This window comes from Oncorhynchus mykiss, chromosome 18 (assembly GCF_057628025.1).
Source record: "Oncorhynchus mykiss isolate SJ-2025 chromosome 18, ASM5762802v1, whole genome shotgun sequence".
In the NCBI taxonomy this organism is placed as follows: domain Eukaryota; kingdom Metazoa; phylum Chordata; class Actinopteri; order Salmoniformes; family Salmonidae; genus Oncorhynchus; species Oncorhynchus mykiss.
Window position 1 is genome coordinate 67,163,802 of NC_143039.1, and position 11,042 is coordinate 67,174,843.

The window sequence follows — 11,042 nt, forward strand, 5'->3', positions numbered from 1 at the left end:
AACTATACCATTTAGCTAAGATAAGAATGACGGGAATAATCAAGTCAATAAAGTTGGGTAGTTACAGTACCAGTCAAAAGTTTGGAGACACCTAATCAGTCAAGGGTTTTCTTTTATTTTCACTCTTTCTACATTGTAGAATGATAGTGAAGACATCACAACTATGAAATAACACATGAAATCATGTAGTAACCAAAAAAGTGTTAAACAAATCAAAATATGTTTTATATTTGAGATTCTTCAAAGTAGCCAGCCTTTACCTTGATGACAGCTTTGCACACTCTTGGCATTCTCTCAACCAGCTTCACCTGGAATGCTTTTCCAACAGTCTTGAAGGAGTTCCCACATATGCTGAGCACTTGTTGGCTGCTTTTCATTCATTCTGCGGTCCAACTCATCCAAACCTCTCAATTGGTTTGAGGTCGGGTGATTGTGGAGGCCAGGTCATCTGATGCAGCACTCCATCACTCTCCTTCTTGGTAAAATAGCCCTTACACAGCCTGGAGGTGTGTTGGGTTATTGTCTTGTTGAAAAACAAATGATAGTCAGATTAAGCGCAAACCGGATTGGATGGCGTATCGCTGCAGAATGCTGTGGTAGCCATGCTAGTTAAGTGTGCCTTGAATTCTAAATAAATCACAGACAGTGTCACCAGCAAAGCACCATCACATTTCCTCCATACTTCACGGTGGGAACCACACATGTAGAGATCATCCGTTCATCTACTCTGCATCTCACAAAGACACAGCGGTTGGAACCAAAAATCTCAAATTTGGACTCATCAGACCAAAGGATAGATTTCCACCAGTCTAATGTCCATTGCTTGTGTTTCTTGGCCCAAGCAAGTCTCTTCTTATTATTGCTGTCCTTTAATAGTGGTTTCTTTGCAGCAATTTGACCATGAAGGCCTAATAAGAAAGCACTAATTAAGAAAATGACTCTAAAACTGTTAAATCCCCATTATATGGTTGAGAGGGATGAGGCAAAAGGCATGACAAATAAGTTTGGCAGCCCAACTGATTGGAAAACGTACTGCAAATTAAATCATGTGACTAAACAAAATAAAAAATAAACTATACTATGAAACCAAGATCAATTATATAAAGAATGATAGTAAAAAGCTTTGGGGCACCTTAAATTACATTTTGGAGAAAAAAGCCAACTCGGCTCCATCATTCATTGAATCAGATGGCTCATTCACCACAAAGCCCGCTGATCTTGCCAACTACTTTAATTACTTTTTCATTGGCAAGATAAGCAAACTTAGGGATGACATGCCAGCAACAAACGCTGACGCTACACATCCAAGTATATCGGACCAAATTATGAAAGACAGGAATTGTACTTTTGAATTATGTAAAGTCAGTGTGGAAGAGGAGAAAATATTATTGTTGTCTATCAACAATGACAAGCCACCAGGGTCTGACAATCTGGATGGAAAATTACTGAGGATAATAGCAGATGATATTGCTACTCCTATTTGCCACATCTTCAATTTAATCCTATTAGAAAGTGTGTGCCTTTAGGCCTGGAGGGAAGCTAAAGTCATTCTGCTACCCAAGAATAGTAAAGCCCCCTTTACTGGCTCAAATAGCTGACCAATCAGCCTGTTACCAACCCTTAGTAAACTTCTGGAAAAAATGGTGTTTGAGCAGATACAATGCTATTTCACAATAAACAAATTGACAACAGACTTTCAGCACTCTTATAGGGAAGGACACTCAATAAGTACAGCACTTACACAAATTACTGATGATTAGCTGAGAGAAATTGATGATAAAATTATTGTGGGGCTGTCTTGATAGTGCAGCTTTTGACATTATTCATCATAGTCTGCTGCTGGAAATGGCGTTAATGTGCTATAATGTGGATAAAGAGTTACTTGTCTAACAGAACACAGAGGGTGTTCTTTAATACAAGCCTCTCAAACACAATCCAGGTAGAATCAGGAATTCCCCAGGGTAGCTGTTTAGGCCCCTTGCTTTTTAAAACGACATGCCACTGACTTTGAGGAAAGCCAGAGTATCAATATATGCGGATGACTCAACACTATACACGTCAGCTACTACAGTGACTGAAATGTCTGCAACACTTAACTTGACGCACCCATCCCTTTAGCGGGATTATTTTCATCAACACCCGCTGAATTGCAGCGCGCCAAATTCAAGTTAAATTACTAAAAATATTTAATTTTCATGAAATCACAAGTGCAATATAGCAAAACACAGCTTAGCTTGTTGTTAATCCACCTGGCATGTCAGATTTCAATTCAGCTTTTCGGCAAAAGCATAACAAGCGTTTATGTAAGAACTTCTCTCTCAGTAGACAAAATATTACAAACACTAGCAGCCAAGTAGATTGGTCACGAAAGTCAGAAAAGCAATAGATTAAATTGCTTACCATTGATGATCTTCGGATGTTTGCACTCACGAGACTCCCAGTTACATAATAAATGTTCCTTTTGTTCCATAAAGATTATTTTTATATCCAAAATACCTCCCTTTGTTTGGCGCGTTATGTTCAGAAATCCACAGGCTCGAGCGGTCACGAGATTGCAGACGAAAATTCCAAATAGTATCCGTAATGTCCACTGAAACATGTCAAACGTTTTTTATAATCAATCCTTAGGTTGTTTTTAAAATATATAATCGATAATATATCAACCGGGACTGTCACTTTTTCAATAGGAGAGGGAGAGGCAATGGCTGCCCCACTCTTTTGCGCAAGCAAAACTCTGCGAACACCCAGCTATCCACTGACGCAATGTTATCTTTCTCGCTCATTTTTCAAAATAAAAGCCTGAAACTAAAGACTGTTGACACCTTGAGGAAGCCATAGGAAAAGGAATCTGGTTGATATCTCTTTAAATGGAGGCAAGGCATCCAATGGAACAGAGAGCTTTCAGGAAAAACAGCACTTCCTGGTTTGATTTTCTTCAGGTTTTCGCCTGCAATATCAGTTCTGTTATACTCACAGACAATATTTTGACAGTTTTGGAAACTTTATGCATATTCTAGTTTCTGGGCCTGAGAAATAGGCACTTTCAAATGGGTAATTTTTTTTGCCAAAAATTAAAATCCTGCCCCCTACACTCAAGAAGTTAACAAAGAGCTGCAGTTAGTTTCAGAGTGGGTGGCAAGGAATAAGTTAGCCCTAAATATTTCTAAAACTAAAAGCATTGTATTTGGGACAAAACATTCACTAAACCCTAAACCTCAACTAAATCTTGTAGTAATTAATGTGGAAATTGAGCAAATTAAGATGACTAAACTGCTTGGAGTAACCCTAGATTGTAAACTGTCATGGTCAAAACATATTGATACAGTAGTAGCTAAGATTGGGAGAAGTCTGTCCATAATAAAGCGATACTCTGCCTTCGTAACAACACTATCAACAAGGCAGGTCCTACAGGTCCTAGATTTGTCGTACCTTGACTACTGTTCAGTCGTTTGGTCAGGTGCCACAAAAAAGGACTTAAGAAAATTGTAATTTACTCAGAACAGGTCAGCACAGCTGGCCCTTGGATGTACACAGAGAGCTAACATTAATAATATGCATGTCAATCTCTCCTGGTTCAAAGTGGAGGAGAGATTGACTTCATCACTACGGATTTATGACAGCAGGTAGTCTAGTGGTTAGACTGTTGGGCCAGTAACCAAAAGGTTGCTAGATCGAATCCCCAAGCTGACAAGGTAAAAATCACACAGCTCGGACACCCATGCATACCCCACAAGACATGGCACACAGCTCGGACACCCATGCATACCCCACAAGACATGCCACAAGAGGTCTCTTCACAATCCCCAACTTCAGAACAGACTATGGGAGGTGCTCAGTACTACATAAAGCCATGACTACATGGAACTCTATTTCACTCTATATTTCACTGATGCAAGCAGTAAAATTAGATTAAAAAAACAGATTAAAAAACACCTTATGGAACAGCGGGGACTGTGAAGCAGCACAGGCACATGCATACACACACAAACACACACGATAACATACGCACTATAGACACATGGATTTAGTACTGTAGATATGTGGTAGTCCTGGCAGCAGCTAATGGGGATCCATAATAAATACAAACATACAATTCACGCAGACTCCTATGAACAGTTGATGTTGAGATGCGTCTGTACTTGAACTCTGTGAAGCATTTATTTGGACTGCAATCTGAGGTACAGTTACCTCTAATGAACTTATCCTCTGCAGCAGAGGTAACCGTGGATCTTCCTGTCCTGTGGCTGTCCTCATGAGAGCCAGTTTCAACATTGTGCTTGATGGTTTTTGCGACTGCCCATGAAGAAACTTTCAAAGTTCTTGAAATGTTCCGCATTGATTGACTTTCATGTCTTAAAGTGGACTCTTGTTTCTCTTTGCTTATTTGAGCAGTTCTTGCCATAATATGAACTTGGTATTTTACCATATAGGGCTATCTTTTGTATACCACCCCTACCTTGTCACAACACAACTGATTGGCTCAAACACATTAATTCCACAAATTAACTTTTAACAAGGCACACTTGTTAATTGAAATGCATTCTAAATCAGCTGGTTGAGAGAATGCCAAGAGTGTGCAAAGCTGTCATCAAGGCGACTTTGAAGAATCTCAAATATAAGATATATTTTGATTTGTTTAACATTTTGTTTTGGTTACTACATGATTCCATATGTGTTATTTCATAGTTTTGACGTCTTCACTATTATCCTACAATGTAGAAAATAGTAAAAATCAAGAAAAACCCTTGAATGAGTAGGTGTGTCCAAACGTTTGACTGGTACTGTAGATAGGTAGCACATAGTTAATATACTGGCAAGTTAGTTGGCTACTAATGCATCAAACGTTAGTTAGCTAGTTTAGCTAGCTAAAATACCGGTACATACTGATGTAATAATATGCTATGTGGTTCGTAAGGATAGCGTAGCTAACAAATTGTCAGCCAATATAACGTGCAAGGTAACTTGTTTTCTTAACATTTGTCTGGCTATCTCATTGTGGAGCTAGAGGAGTTAGAGCCCTGTCTATGTTCGTAGCTAAGATGAGAACACCCCTCCAGCTAGGATGGAGTCTGTCACTCCTCAGCAAGCCAGGCTTGGTCTTGTTTGTGGGTGAGTCCCAGAAAGAGGGCCAATTATCTCCAAATTCTATCTTTTGGCAGGGGCAGAAAACAGTTTTCAACCAAAGATTGAGTTGTGAGACTCCACCTAACTGGTAGGGGTCCAGAGACAACTACCCGATGCCGACATCTTTCTAGCTGATTTACACGCTGAAGCTATGTTGCGCTTGGTGACCTCTGATTGTTTCATCCTAAAATCATTGGTGCTGACGTGGATAACAATATCCCTATACTCTCTACACTCGCCAGTTTTAGCCTTAGCCAGCACCATCTTCAGATTAGCCTTAATGTCGGTAGCCCTGCCCTCTGGTAAACAGTGTATGAGCGTTGGATTATTCTTTTTAGTCTAATACTACCGATAATGAAGTTGCCAATGATTAGGGTGTTCAATTTGTCAGAGCTAATGGTGGGAGAGAAATGTATGTTACTTTTTCCTTGACTGGAAGATTGCAGACACAGGGTATCACACAGCCTTTAACAGCAAACAATTCACATCTATTAAGGTTTAGGCAAAGACCAGATGCTTTGGAAAAAATATTTATCACATCGACTGCTCTAGTAATCTGGTCAGCATATTTCCAAAATAGGTTGGTGTCATCTGCAAGCTGAATTGTGATAATATCTCTGTCAGCAATTGAAATCCCTTGTATATCGCTGGATTTAACAAAACTTGTAAGAAGCTGGGTTGCAAGCAGGAAGAGAAGGCGAAACTGGGCAACCTTGCCCAATTCCTCTTTTCAAATCAAATCTAGGAGAAGTGCCATGTTGTAATTTAATGGAACTGTTCCCATTCATTTTAAGAGTTTTAATAGTACTACAAAATAATTCCCCAAAACCACATTTCTCGAGGGAGAGAAATATAAACTCATGTTCCACTGTATCGAAGGCTTTATAAAAGTCTAAGAAGACAATGAAACTATCTTCGAAGATTAGATCAGAATATTCAATAGGGTCTAACACCAGTTGGATATTAGTAGATATACAGTACCAGTCGAAAGTTTGGACACACCTACTCATTCCAGGGTTTTTCTTAATTTTTAAAACTATTTTCTACATTGTAGAATAATAGGGAAGACATCAAAACTATGAAACAACACATATGGAATATGTCAGCCATCTATCATCAAAAATCAGGTTAGAGAGCAGTGAAGCAAGTGTTTGCTTGCGCAATAATGTTTTATCTTTTCGCATTCTCCATCTTGTGCGCATTTGACTTTTGGACGATTTGACTCCATACAATAGAGGACTTAAAAAAAATGTGTTTAGCTCTCTACACAATTTATGTAGGAAACCAACGGTGGATGCACAGTACACTGGGGAAAAACTGAAAATACTTATTGATCAGAGATGGACTGGCCTCCTCGCCACGGTCTCAATCATTTTGGAAATCAAGTGACAACATCACAAAGATGCTCGGTGAAATCGCATCTACTTGTGCATATGGCACAGATATGAGACTTGAGGCCACAGGCTTATTGAAAGCAGTGTCAGAGCCGTGCTTTACCGCGCAGTGTGCAAAATGACAGTTGTGTATATGGCTGCATTTCAGCTAAGCCTACATTTGTGTACATGTTGGAGTAGTATAGGACTAATAGCGTGTGTAGCCCAACTAAAAGAAGTAGGCAAACGTTCACTCGGTTCATTGTATGTAATATATGTATACTTTGTTAAAACCCCGCTGTCTGTATCATGTCTCTAAATGTTGTCTATCACTAGCAGAACCGTATCACATGAGTATGTGCAAATGTACGTGGCTAATAAAGTTGATTCTGATTCATTTGCATTACACAAAGGGATAGACTATGGTAAAAGGGACATCAATACCATGAAAATGACAAATAGCCTACTTTTTGTCTCGTCCCTGCTCTCTTGCAATAGCTTGTGTGTGTGTGTTGCTCTCTGAATGGGCATTTACTCTTATTTGCGGCAGATTCGAATGGGCTACTGACATGTAGGAAATTTCACATCAGCTATGAAAATAGAATATGTGTAACAGATGTATATGTACTCTCCTTGCGTTGTGTTTTCTCCAAATAAATCACATCAGCCAGTGGTCCCAGTTGAGCATCATTTATTTCCGTTGCTGTTGTTAAATGGGAAACAGCACGTTAGTTGTGCAGGGCTTAACGATATTGATGGCTGTCGATGGCAAAATCCCTTGCATCACATTTTCATACTGGGAAGACCTGACGTTCGCGATCTCCCCCTATCTGCAAGCGGGGCCAATCACAACACACCTTATTGTCATCAGCGTTGAACCAACTAATAAGAATGCTTGAACATTAAATACACATTTCTTTAGAGGCAAGTGGAAACATAACCAACCCTGTTACATATGCTCTTAGTTTGATTTAGTTTGCTTTCCTGAACTCTTCCACAGAAAATATTGCGCATCTGTAGAAGTGGCTGCTGTAGGTAACACGCATGCATACACAAAAAATTAGGGGTTCAACAAGAGTTATTCTAAAATCCTCAAAGTTCTTCGAAGAACCTTAGGGTTCTTGGCACTGAAAATTGCCCTTAAAAGATTCTTCCAAGATCCCCATAGGAGGTGGGGTTCATTGAGGAACCTTCTTAGTTGGTGGGGGTTCCTAAAGGAACCTAACTGCCCAACTGAAACATTGGGATTTGAATTTGAAAGGACAGCAGGTGCAGGCCCTTAACTGAAAAATGTCAAAATCTCAATTTAAGGTAAGGTTTGTTTGTCCCTTATATGATCTACATTGATATTGTTTTGTGATGACACCATCTATCTCTTCATATTTGTGCAAATCTTTCTAGAACAGATAATGGACACAATTCAATGGATATCAATCAACAAAGAGGTAAGAATATGTAGGCTATAAGAATATGTTGAAGGCTAGCAAAATTGGGTGCAGATGACTGAATTGCTCACTTTTGTGTCTGTGTCTGCAGGTATACAGACGATGAGGCATACAAAGGTATGTCTATTGGTATGTTATGGAGATCACGTGTACCATTCTCCTCCCTTGCCTCATCAATGAAAACCACATAGGCCTCTACATTATGGACAAGGTATGTGTATGAAAACCATCATCAAAACAGTTTTTTTCATTCACATTTACCACAAAAACCAAGTTATTAATCCTGTGGTGTGCATGTTTTGTTAAACATCTGTATAATTACTATTTTTGGGATTCAAAGACTTCACCCTCCCTAAACCTCTGATGAATGTATCAGGAAACCTGTTCGATCACCATGCACTGCAAAATCATTCTGGCCATGGATACGGAGAACATCAACACATTAACATCAACAGGCCAGAGGATAAACCCATTGGACTTGGAGCTCAGATTTAAAAAAAAGATTCTGCTTTGCCACTAAAATCAGAATAAACACTGACAACTAAAATATTGTGTTATTGTTATCCATATTATTATTATTATTATTATTATTATTATTATTAACAATAATAATTATAGGGCAGGGGGGTAGTTCAGATATTATCCCCAAAAGGTTCTTCAAAAGGTTTTCGGGAACTGTTTTCGGGAACTGCTCTGGGAACTTTTTCTTTTTAGAGTGTAGTCACAAATTCGACAGAAATGTAGCCTTTAGTTCTAATTATGGAAGTTTAAGCTACACTCTAAAAATTAGGGGTTCAACAAGGGTTCTTCTAAGATCCACTGAAAAATTGCCCCCCAAATGGTTCTTCCAAGATCCCCATAGGAGGTGGGGTTCATTGAGGAACCTCCTTAGTTGGTGGGGGTTCTTGCAAGAACCAACTGAAACGTTTGGATTTTAATTTGAAAGGACAGCAGGTGCAGGCACTTACCTGGTAAATATCTCAACTTTAGGCAAGGTTCGCCCCTTATATGAGCTAATTGATATTATTTTATGATGATACCATCTATATTTTAATATTTGTGCAAATCTTTCTAGAACAGATAATGGACACAATTCAATGGATATCAATCAACAAAGAGGTACGAATATGTAGGCTATAAGAATATGTTGAAGGCTAGCAGAATTGGGTGCAGATGACTGAATTGCTCACTTCTGTGTCTGTGTCTGCAGGTATACAGACAAGGAGGCATACAAAGGTATGTCAATTGGTATTGGTATGTTATGCAGATCACATTTACCATCTTCCTTCCTAACATCTTTAATAAATATCCCATAGGCCTCTATATTATCGACAAGGTATGTGTATGAAAACCATTATCAAAACAGTTTTTTTCATTCATGTTCACCACAAAAAACAAGTTATTAATCCTGTTGTGTGCATGTTTTGTTAATCATCTGAATAATTATGATTTTTTTGGATTCATAGACTTCACCCTCCCTACACCTCTGATGAATAACACAGGAAACCTGTTCGACCACCATGCACTGCAAAATCATTGTGGCTATGGATACGGAGAACATCAACACATTAACATCAACACGCCAGAGGATATACCCATTGGACTTGGGACTCTGCTGGGAGTTGACCTCATATTTAGATTTGTTTTTATTCTGCTTTGCCACTAAAATCATAATACACACTGACAACTAAAATATTGTGTTATTGTTATGTGTGTTGTTATTAGTATTATTTATTATTATTAATAATAATAGGGGATGGGGGGGCAGTTAAAAATGAACCCCAAAAGGTTCTTCTAAGATTGTTTGAGGAACCATTAAAAGAAGAACCCTTTCCAAGGGTTATTTGAAGAACTTAAAGGGGTCCCCCCACAGTTTCAATTTGAAGAACCCCTAACCTAAAGGATACTCCAGGAACCTTTTTAGAGTGTATGAAAAATAATATTTGATAGACTGTAGAAGAAGAAGAAGAAGAATCTTTGATAGACTATAGAAGAAGAATAATCTTTGATAGACTATAGAAGAAGAAGAAGAATCTTTGATAGACTATAGAAGAAGAATCTTTGATAGAATCTTTTTGTTTACTACAATAACATTGCTCTAAACCATTATTTGCTGGACACAACAGCCGTACAAGAAGGCCTGCCTCCGACCCGGCAACTAACCTAACCTAGGCCTATTTAATGACATCCTCGGGCACAATGGTTTCAATTTTATATCAGTTTTCACCCGTTGTGTTCAGGGCTAGGCCGAAAAGCACTGTCGATCTGTAATCTGTAAATGACTATGAGAGGAGCACCGATGCTTTCATCAATCCAATTTCATCAGATCAGTGCAGATTACTTCAAATGTATACATTTTTTTAGTATTCGAACAGAGCCAAAGATTTACCCTGTTCTGTCCCTCGTCTTCTTGGGTATATGGTGAACTGATTTTAGGCAACGTCTACCGGATCTGTTCTTAACTCATTAACCACTGAGCGGCGCTAAATCAACATTGCGTAAATTAAACTCGTGCACCAGCCGGCTCGATCTCCGTCTGTGCTCCAGCAATTCGAGCCTGCGGGGATGAGGTTACCTAGAAGTCCACAGTGGGAGGAATGTAAACAGGTAGATTATCTTGTGTAGTGTACATGCAACACTGCTGCATACTTTTTCTAGAAGCCTTTGTGACCCAAATATCACAATTCTATTTGAATACAAAATGTTACTTTGATTATGCAAGATGAAATATTAGAAATTACTATTGTCAGAGGCAGTGGATGCATTGAAAAATGTGTTTACAAGCACAAAATAATAATAATTTAACAAACAATTGTAAACAGGCATTTGTATTCATGTACTTTTAGGCCTATTTGATTCCTAGACTATTGTAAAAAGTATAGGTCTTTGGTTGACAATGACTTATAAAACATAGTTATGATGATTAAATAAGTTACTTGAATGCTGGCAGGGTCTTTGTATTCTCCTCTTGGTTGAAAATGACATGTGAAATGAAAAGTTAAGTACTCTAACCAAAAACACAAAAAAAATCAATCATTCAACGCCAACATCATTTAATGATATTATCATTATAAAACATGAAAGCACTTTAGTCATTGAA